This window comes from Neophocaena asiaeorientalis, unplaced genomic scaffold (genome assembly GCF_003031525.2).
Source record: "Neophocaena asiaeorientalis asiaeorientalis breed wild unplaced genomic scaffold, Neophocaena_asiaeorientalis_V1.1 scaffold9, whole genome shotgun sequence".
Classification (NCBI taxonomy): Eukaryota; Metazoa; Chordata; class Mammalia; order Artiodactyla; family Phocoenidae; genus Neophocaena; species Neophocaena asiaeorientalis.
In genome coordinates this window covers 166,798-178,293 of record NW_020171825.1, presented here as the reverse complement: position 1 = coordinate 178,293, position 11,496 = coordinate 166,798, and the positions used below count along the sequence as shown (strand labels likewise).

At 37.7% G+C, this 11,496-nt stretch overlaps 1 protein-coding gene across 1 annotated transcript in view; it reads right to left on the bottom strand.

Moving 5' to 3' along the window:
* Window positions 1-11,496, bottom strand: part of NALCN (sodium leak channel, non-selective) — a 273,387-nt gene that overhangs the window by 157,703 nt on the left and 104,188 nt on the right. The window lies entirely within an intron of this gene.

Below are 11,496 nucleotides of genomic sequence, written 5' to 3'. Positions count from 1 at the left end.
AATGAAGATATGATGTTTTTCAAGATTTATTTTGGAGTTAATTGTATTAATTCATAGCTATAATGGTATAGCCAAATAGTAATATATACTAAGTAATGTGGTGGTAATAACAGGAGTCCATAATATGCTCCCTATTTTCAATGAAAGTTTCTCAGTACTCATATATAATGGTTGCAGTGAGCTCAGGGTAATAATTTCTACCATGTTTAAGGACTTTCTTTATTTTACTTAGAGGGCTTTAGCCTTTAATTCATTGAGGCAATGAAATATATCACAGGAGTCCTTGATTTGTATATTCCTAGAATAAACCCTAGATGCTTATGCTGATTTTATTGGATAATATTTTGTTTATAATTTTTGCAGCTACTGTCATAAATACAATTGGTCTGTAATTTTACTTATACTATAATTATAAGGTTTGGGTTAAGCCTATGGTAGCCTTATTAAACTTATTATGGAGTTTCCCATGTTTTGTACAATCTGTAATTTCTTAAATAAAATAAGATTTATCTCATCTTTGAAAGTAGATAAAAATCCAGCAGAAAAACCACATGGGCCCAATCTTTTTTGTAATGGTAGATCAAAGCTTTCCAATGTTCTTCTGATCAGCTTTCTTACCTCATCCATCAACTTGGTAGTTTGCACTTTGCCAGGAAATCATTAATTTCCTCTAGATTTTCAAGACCTGTGTTTAGAGTACATTTTTTTTTTTCCAGAAAGAACTGGTTCAGCAGAGGGCATGAGATATCTTACAAATTTGCTACCCCTTTAAATCAACTTCTTGGCTGACATTTCTCAGACCTGGAAGTACTGTGATTTTGAACTCCAATCCCACGCGGGCAGGCTTGTGCTGACACATTTTCACAAAGTGTACTCTTTCCCTACTCTTTTGGAGTCGAGGTCAAGACTGAAGGTTTCCCCACTGTTTCCTTCTGAGGGATGGCCGTTTTCCTTCTCTCATTGAGGTACAGACCTCATGTGTCCTGATGTTACATGGGGGTGTCTCTGTTTTGACTCTTCACCTTGAACAGCCCCTCTGTCTGTCCAGGATACAGCTCTTAAAATGGCAAGTTCTAGGTGACAAGCATATGCAAATACCCTCAGGGCAGCCACTGGCCTTAGAGCCCACTAGCTGTTCTTCATTCACATCAACACAATTTTTGGCCTTGAGAATATTCCTTAATTTTTTTTTGCATGGTCTGCTAAGCATTTTAAATGTTTTAATATTTTAGATGTCACTCCCAGTTTTTTCATAGATGATTTTCAGCCCCTTTCTGGGGCTACTTTGTATGCATCTCCTAGAATCAAGATACTATTTGATTTTGTGTTTAAACATAATCATATTTTCTATGATTTTTAAAAAATCTTGGACCTTCTCTGCCCCAACCTTTAATGAGCCATTTCTCCTTTAAAGGAATATTTTCTATGATTTTTGATAGGAAAATTCAACCCTGTCACATACAGCGTGCCAAAGTTATACCTGGTCTTATGTTTCTAGTTTATTGTATGTCATTGATATTCACCTTTTAACCTTTTCTTGTCTTTTCTGGCTTGGTCAAATTGTTGTTAATGTCTTTTTCCCCCCTTGTTTATTTGGACTCTGCTTTTCTAATCTCTCAGTTTAATTCCCAACTGTCCTACATCAACCTATACTTTTTTTTTTTTGTGGTACATGGGCCTCTCACTGTTGTGGCCTCTCCCCTTGTGGAGTACAGGCTCCGGACGCGCAGGCCCAGCGGCCATGGCTCACGGGCCCAGCCGCTCCGCGGCATGTGGGATCCTCCCGGACTGGAGCACAAACCTGTGTCCCCTGCAACAGTAGGTGGACTCTCAACCACTGCGCCACCAGGGAAGCCCAACCTATACTTTTTTATTATTGCATCCAAATTGAATAATTGTAAACTCCTCTCCTGCACAAAGGTACTTGCTCACTCTTGCCTCACACCCCTGCCAACCTACAAACTTCATAGTATCCTTCTCTCACCCACACTCCTAGTGATATCACCCCTCTTCCTAAATTCTGCTTTTTCTGAGATCAACCATCAATTTTTTTTTTTTTTTTGGCCGTGCCGCACAGCATACAGGATCTTAGTTCAATGACCAGGGATTGAACCTGTGCCCCCTGCAGTGGAATCATAGAGTCTTAACCATTGGACCGCCAGGGAAGTCCCAATTCTAGCTTTTTGAATTGTAATTATTTCTTTTTTTTCCAAGGACCCTTACTTGACATTTTAATTACCATCTTCCATTTAGATTCAATACCCACTACTTTTATTTCCTTTTCATCTTATCTAGTTCTCTGGACTGTGAAGCATTTGTCTTTTAGGCTTAGCATACCTTGGGGTAGTTTCCTCAAATAAACATCCAGGGCTGTATACTGTCTCAATCCTTTTCTATCAGAAGTGCATTTTTAACACTGACATGAATATTTTGGCTGCATACAGTCTTGAGTTGCAGTTCTTTTCTCTCAGTGGTCAATATATATGTTGGTTCACTGCCTTTACTTTCCAATATTAAGGATGAGTCATCCAAAGCACAATATATTTATCTTGATTTTGCAGGTTATTTAAGCCCATTCGGAGGTTTAAAAAAGTTTTTTCTTTATGCTTGCAACCAAGGAAGGTCACCAGGATATGCCTAGGAATGTACCTTTTTTTCATTTATCCTCTCTGAGACTTAGTGAGTTCTTTCAATCTACAGATTTATGCTTTACCTCAGTTTAGGAAAATTTTCTTCTCTCATTTATTATTACTCTTCTTTCTGTTCCCTTTGTCCTTCAGGGGCTCCTATTATTCACATCCAAGTGGCTAGTCTCTTGCTTTTCCCTCATGTTTTCCACCGTTTTTTAATTTTTTCCACTTGCTCTCCTATATTAATAATTAGCTCTCATCAACGACCATGCCCTTTTCAGCTCACTTTTTGAAAATGTTAGTCAAAGTTCAGAAGGTTTGTTTTTTGCCCTAATTATCTATCTTTGAGACACTGGGGGAAAAAACCCTACTCTCTCCCGTCAGTTCTACTCTACTGGGAAACTCCTGTACTAGATGTTCATCTTGGATTTCCCAGTTCCATCCTCAGTTTCTGAATCCCTTTGTGTAAGAATATTTTTCTTTGCTTGCTCATGGCTATATGCTTTTTGCTTGTTTGTCTGTCTTTAACGGCCTCTTGAGTCAGACAGAGAAAGACAAATATACAATACCGCTTATACGTGGAATCTAAAAAAAGGCTACAAACGAACTAATCTATAAAACAGAAACAGAGTTACAGATGTAGAAAATAAACTTATGGTTACCGGGGGGTAAGGGGGGTAGAGGGATAAACTGGAACATGGGACTGACACATACACAGTACAATATATAAAATAGGTAACTAATAGGGACCTACTGTATAGCACAGGGAACTCTACTCAACACTCTGTAATGGCCTATGTGGGAAAAGAATCTAAGAAAGAGTGGATATATGTATATGCATAACTGATTCACTTTGCTGTACAGCAGAAACTAACACAACATTGTAAATCAACTATACCCCAATAAAAATTTTTTTTAAAAATGCTCTCTTGAGCAGTGGTAAACAAGGGATGGTATGAGGCATCATGTTTTTTGTGGTAAAAGACCTAAAACCCCGCAGCCGCTTTGCTAGGTAGCAGGAGGAAGCCGCTTCGTGTCAGGATTCTTCCCAGGCTGGTGGAATCCATTCCTAACTTCCCTCCTGGGAGAAATTCAGCTTCTGGGGAGATTCCCTTCCTGGATCACTGAGATCAACAGGATTCTGTTAGACCTCCCGGGACCACAAGGAACCAGTGGGCAGATGCAACTCCTTTGCAGGGTCAGCCTGAGGCGACCAGAGGACCCAGATCCCTGCAAGTCATAACAAGAGGCAATTCCTCTCTAACCCTGACTTCTCACTCCAGGGCCCACAGCACGATGAGGAAGTCCAGCACCTGTCCCCTCCCCCAGGCATCCTGGCAGAGTTCAGGAAAAGCTGAAACTCAGATGCATCCATCCTGAAGGTTCCCCTGCAGCCCGGCCTCGCTGCTGTATCAGCAGAGGGAGCACTGGCCACTGCCCACGTCTCCACTTCTCCCTCACCTGTATTTTTAGACTTTCACTCCAAAGGAAGGAATGTAATCCATATCAAAGTAGGCTTTTTTTTTTTTTAAAGCAGGGAACTACCAATACATGCCTGAAATATATCCAAATAGATTGTCTAATTACATATAAATACAATTAATCACTTTACTAACTTTGCATTTGCTATCAAAAGACAGATGGAATGACCTGTTTAAATGATCATAATTTATAATAAAATAGGCAGCTGGATCCATCTGCATTATTATTTGCCTGGTGGGAAAACTTATATGCTTTTCAAAGACACTAAAAGGCACTAAAAGTGATTTAGCAAATTATTATGTGATTATGTATAAATACCCATATTCCCACTGATTTTCCTACTAGAATTCCTGATTCCAATTCTCCTGGGAGCAAATACCTTTTTTTCTAACATAGTTTGTTAATTGTTAACAAGCTAATGTTCCCATTCTCTGAAAACCAGTATCAATCCCAAAGTGCTGCAATTTCATGGAAAAATATTATGCATAAAAATATGTCTAACTTACTTGTAATTATGGGTTATTCTGGAGTGGGGGAGAACTATGTCAGGAATTACAAAAAGGATTTAGGAAAATTAAGTTGTCAGTTATTTTAGTGTAGGTTAGAGGGTTTAGCATAGGATTTCAATTCAGCAGAAGACAACAGTTGGGAAGAATCAGGGTAGAAGCAGTGAGGTTTTTTTAGTAACCTCTTTTCAATGGGTGACTCCAGCCTGCCTCAAGGAACTCAACCTTGACAGTTGCTGGACAGGGTGGAACTTGCAACTGTCATGCTGTTGGCCGTATAAAAAGGAGGCTAGCGGGCTGTCTGCAGAACCCAGTTACCTGGAAGGGCTCCCCAGAAGCATCACCTCCAATCTAGAGGTTATCTTCAAATCCTTTTTTTTTTTTTAATTTTTATTGGAGTAGAGTTGATTTACATTGTTGTGTTAGTTTCTGCTGTATGACAAAGTGAATCTGCTATACATATACATATCCACTCCTTTTTCGATTCTTTTCCCATATAGGTCATTACAGAGTATTGAGTAGAGTTCCCTGTGCTATACAGTAGGTCCTTATTAGTTACCTATTTTATATATAGTAGTGTGTATATATCAATCCCAATCTTCCAATTTATCCCTCCCCCCCTTCCCCTTGGCAACCATAAGTTTGTTTTCTATATCTGTGACTCTATTTCTATTTTGTAAGTAAGTTCATTTGTACCACTTTTTTAGATTCCACATATAAGTGATGTCATATGATATTTCTCTTTCTCTGTCTGACTTATTTCACTCAGTATGACAATCTCTAGGTCCTCTGCAAATCCTTAGCAGTCAGCAGTGCAGCCTCGTCATTCCTAGCCTGGGAGCACCCATGACCTTGGCCCCTAACTCTTCAGTCTCCACATCGAAAAGGTCACAGTGGGACCTTCCCTCTGTCTTGAGCCCTCAGAGTATATTACACCATCGGTGGGTGCTTAAAGTTGAAACTTGTCTTTTTAAGAGTGAAGGCAAGATTTGTAAGAGGATAATAAACTTTTCATAAAGATTTTTGTCACATTACTTGAAAAAAATTGAAAACAATACATGAAAAAAACAAAATATTTCTTTCTTCTTACAATTTTCCTAAGTCAGTGTTTTGCAATCTTTTTTTTTTTTTTTTAACCACCTCCCCGGCCAAGGAGTCTTTTTAGATATTTAGTTTCTAATCACTACACCATATGGAATTTTATTAGCACAGTTATGTTATAAATATAAACATATCAATCTCTTCTTTATATATGGCAAGAATAAGGTTTTTTTGCCTCCCCAAGAATAATTTTTATCCCCTTAGAGGTGTTTTCACCTCCCGTTGAGAATTTATGGTGTACAGATAAATCAGGTTTGATGTCACGACAGCAAAGTTTAACTAATATTTTCAGGAATGCAGGTTGTATAAGTTCTTTAAACACCACATTTTATTATTTATTTTCCAAATTTTCATCTTATAATAATACATATGTCATTTAATATCTACTATAACAAGCCCTCTTGTCCTCAAGGAAATTATCAATAAGGGAATGCAGATTTAATTAAAATTAAACAAATTAAGTTAAATTAATAAATTTAAAGGAGTTACTGTCCTAAGAAACATTATTATATCTGTTCTTAGGATGAAAGCACAGAACTTGTGAAAAGATTTTTTTTTTTTTTAGAATGAAAATTGCAAGAAGTTAGTTTAAAATGCTTGTTTTCCAAAAGAACTTGTAATTGGATTTGTGAGGCTAGCAGGTAAGACAACAAGAGATTGCCAAATTTCTGAAGCTCAGGAGAAAAATAACTGAACAGAAAATGACATGCTTAATATAAATGGAACAATGGAAATTGTTCTGCCCTTTTAATTCAATGAATAATGTATGAACATTTATAGGTGACAAATTATAAATGAGCTGATTGTACTATGCAGGTCTGAGAAGATAAAATAGTAGAGATACTGCCCATATGTGCAAAGATATTTGAAATATATTATCCAAGATTTGTGTTGCAGACTCTATTTCATAATTTCAGAGAAACATAATGGATATTCATGAGAAAATGAATGCATATTTATCACAGAAGAAGATAACAGGACAAATGCAATTCAGGCAACACTATTCTCCTAAATGAAATTCAGGTTAAATAACACCCAAATAAATGATGACCTGCATCATTCCAGAGGTGTCTGTAAATCACCTACTCTTAGTCTATAGTGTAACTTCAATATTCTAGACAGTTAAAGAGCAAACTTTGGAGATGGATCATTGAATAATCAAGAATGTCATTACTGTGTTATTTTTTCACCCAGCAAGATACTGCCCAAATCCTATAGGAACTCATGAAAAAGCTACAGCCAAAAGATACTTATTTAATTAAAGTTTCCCAGAAAATGAAATTAAACTTAATGACAATATGAAAGACTGCTGGTAGAGCAGGATAAGTTACTTTCATAATTCAGTCATTTCTTGTGATTGAGATGAAATATGGTTGTCACATTTTGTTGGAACTAAAATAAATGGCTCTTTCACTTAATTTCATTTTAACAAATATCATAAAGCCAAATGTCTTCAGAGGAACACAGAAATCACTGTGCTAGAAAAGATAACTTCCTGTAGGATGGCAAAATGATTCTATGCTTATGAAAGCCCTTCTGTTTCAAAACACAGAACAATCATAGAAAAAGAGGAAACCAAAGAGACACCCTGGAGTTTCTAAATGAAGTAAACCTCTCTCTCGACCAGAAATGCAACAGGGATATGCTGTTAAAACTTCATTGTTCTCCTCTCTCTCCCACCAATTTATGAGTTTCTTAAAAGGGAATTTTGTTAAAATTGTGACTCTTCTGTGTTTAAGGCTGTGCTGATAAACTTCTGTTAAACATACAATCTAGTAGATATACAGTTATATTTTTTATATAATAATAGGACAGTATTGTTCAAGTTTTATTCTTTATTAAGAAAATGAGAGACTATACATTGTAAAATATAATTATGTTCATTATAACGTGATTTTATGTATGTTAATGACAATGACTTATCTTAGATCAAAATGAAACTCTTACAAAAGAAAGTAACTCTTTACCTCTTTATGTTTATGTAGAGCCTAGAAAACAAAGAATAGTCTTCCCTGTTTCTCAACTAATTCTAAATTTACGTTAGTTGATCCAAAGTAACTAAACAAGTCCCCAGCTTCACAGTAGAAGCTAAGCAGGTTAATTTATGCTTAAAGGATGTTTTTTAGACTGCACGTTGACTCCTATTGGGTAGAGTGGTTTATTTTGGATTTTCAAAATAATTTATTCTGGAATATGTGGGAACTCAAGAAATTACTTCTCTGAGAGCTCATGGCCTCTTGTGATCTATTTTAAAGGTAAACATTTAAAAATATTACATAATGCTATTACCTTAAACACTATGTCATTATAGTCCATAAACTTGAATTGTTGTTATTATAGCCATTTTGAGGATTAAATGAGATAATGAATTCCTTTAAAGCGCTTGGCAACATAATGAAACCTCTAAAAAAATGGTAGCTATTATGTTGTTAGTCTTACTATATTCGAATTTAACCCATGGGGATGTTAGTTGGCATGCTCTGTGTTTCTACAGCTTAAACCAAGATCAAGCTCAATGTTTATTTTCATAAATAAAATTTCACTGGGACACAACCCTTCTGAGGCCACATTCACTTTTTGCACAACAGCAGTAGAGTTGAGTAGTTGAAACAGAGGGCACATGGCCTGAAAAGCCTGAAATGTTTACTATCTGGCTCTTCAAGAAAAAGTCTGTTGACTCCTGGCTTAAGCCCAAACCATCTTTACCGATTTTTTTAAGAGAGAGTATTTCATAAAAAATTAAGTGTGATTAAAATGACTTATCCACACTCATTTAAAACAAACCATGTGCAAGTTTCTGATACAAAGAAAAGAGATAATGTGATTTGAATAAAGACCAAACATGCTTTGGGAAACTCAGACACCCCAAATCGATAAATAGATGTGAACAAATTCTGAATGTTTCAGTAGTTCAAGAATAAAGTGATGTCTATACATTTTGTAAGTGAACTAAACCTCTACTACGTTGTTTATGAAAATCAAATTTACTTTCAGTGGTTTGGGAAGTGGGCAACAATTAATAGAAACACATGTGCCAGATTTTACTATACAATCCTCTCTTTCTGATTTTTTTTAATAACCTTTTTTTAAAAGAATTTTTTTGTGTGTGGACCATTTTTAAAGTCTTTATTGAATTTCTTACAATATTGCTTTTGTTTTATGTTTTGGATTTTTTGCTGTTAAGGCATATGGGACCTTAGCTCCCCGACCAGGGATCAAACTTGCACCCCCTACATTGGAAGGCGAAGTCTTAACCACTGGACAGCCAAAGAAGTCCCTCTTTCTGATTTTTTAAATTAAAAAATAGTACTATATACAAAAAAGAACAATGACAAGGATTTTTCAACTACCATTGGACGCTACCTATACACTTAAATAGTATCAATGAACTCTACAATATTAAAATATTTGAAATTTTGTTGGAATTTCTTACAGCGTGATCATAAATCAGCTAACACACATAAACACATTAGGAAAGAGATCAATTTTGTTTATGAAAAAATTAGGTAAAATTTACTGGAGGATTCTGTTCTGTTCTTCTGTTCCCAGAATGGCTTATGTATTTACTGTATAGGATTGATTTAGTACGGCTGAGTATGCACACTGGGCTACAAAGGAAATGTTAATGGAATCTCTAAATATCCAGGGCTCCCTCAGAAGCAAATATAATTTGCTCCTTCCAGTGAGACAGGCATAAGGTCAATCACTTGTAGCCATTTCTGTTTTTATTCTAGGCATTTCTGTCATCAGCCTTTTTGCCTCTGGTTCTAATACTACTGTGTAATTCTTCCACCTCACCTCTCTTCCCTCCTCATTCCACCCAGAGCCTTTAACTAACCTTTGGGTTTCTCGTTCCCTGTTAAACAATTTCTTCTTCACTCTCGATCTCTGAGCACAGAGTCTGCTTCTTCTATCCTTGTCTCTACCGGTCCTGTCCCAAATGCATGACTACCCCCACTGCCCTGTCCAGAAAAGGACACTCATGCTCCAATGCCCCGTGTGGCCCATGGAGGACAAGGTGTGGATGAGGAAGAGATGCCCCACCCATTACTGCTCCACACCCCTTTGAGATGTACTCCGTCAGGTGAAAACCCCCTCTCCCATACTCTCCCCATGCCCTCGATAGAGGGCCCTCTATTGATCTCTGTTCATTTCTCTGTCAGTCACTCCCACGTGCCACTTACACTCCCTTCCAGAAGAACTGGCCTCAACGCTCAATGACGTGTGTCACTGTGAAGATTTAGCCAACATCATACCCCTGCCATCTTTGCCTTGACTCCATCATTACGTCTGAGCCACCCACATCCATAGAACACCCTAGATTTTGTATTTAGTTACCCAGAATTATTCTGAAATATAAATCCTGCACCCCGCTCTCTGATCACAACCTTACCTTCGAGCTCTCTTACTCCATCCCTTTAACTATACCTGTTCTTTGACCATTGGAGACCCTTGATCCTTCATTTTTACTCTTTCATTCTCCTCTTATTTTCCCTCTTTTCATATCCAACCTAGACCACAGGGTCATCATTTCAACTCCTTTGCCAACCACCCATGTTCCCTGATCCCTTGTCTCTCAGCTCCACTAGACTGAAAAAGCTCTAGAGTTGGATCAATCCGAATGTTGCCTTTCTCCCTTTTATGAAAGGCCGAAAAAAGTCACAGGCCTGTCTCAATTGGCATCACTATAAATTTGTAGTCTCAACCTTCAGTGCTGCATTCGATGTATCAGTCATTAGCTTTTTGCATTCTCCACATGACCCGTGTCCTATCTCGCTTCTCCACAAGCGTCCCACTTCACTGTCTCATCATCAGGCTGGATGAGACCTTGCTTCCTACTTCACAGGACAGACGGAAATTACTTGATTGGGATTCCTTCGAGTCCCATCCCTGTGTTAGAAATTCACCTGCAAGGATGACTCTTGGTCCATGTTCCCCTCTGCTTTCAATGACAAGCCATGCTTTCTGTGCTGGATTTGCAGCAGAATTATACCCATGTTTCAGGTGTTGGGCTGGACATAATTTCTTCATGAGCCCCTGCCATTTGTTCTCCACAGCATAAAAACTTGTTATTGTTCACTGTCTATATTTTTGCTAAACTGTAAGCTCCATATACGACACAGCTATCAAGCAGTGTCACATCACAGAGACTCTACTACGGTGAAAGTCTAATACTAATGATATTTTCTTACAGGAAACAAACCTCCACAAGAGGGGAATTCATAAGTGACTCCTTAAAAGGTTCTTGACACCCACATAGATGTCTATATTCAATAGCTGTACACTATCAATTCTTTTTCTGAAAAGTTGATGTGTTGGTGGACTGACTTTTTATTAACCAAATCCATTTTTAAATGCACTGGGAGAATTCTGCATATATAAGGAACTCAACTATAAGGCAAATTGATTTTGTACATGAAAAGTGGTTTTGTAATAAAAATAATCACATTGCGGGCTTCCCTGGTGGCGCAGTGGTTGAGAATCTGCCTGCCAATGAAGGGGACACGGGTTCGAGCCCTGGTCTGGGAAGATCCCACATATCGCGGAGCAACTAGGCCCGTGAGCCACAACTACTGAGCCTGCACGTCTGGAGCCTGTGCTCTGCAACAAGAGAGGCCGCGATACTGAGAGGCCCGCGCACCGCAACGAAGAGTGGCCCCCGCTTGCCGCAACTAGAGAAAGCCCTTGCACAGAAACGAAGACCCAACACAGCCAAAAATAAATAAATAAACATTAAAAAAAAAATCACATTGCGATGTTTCTGCTTTTTTTTTTTT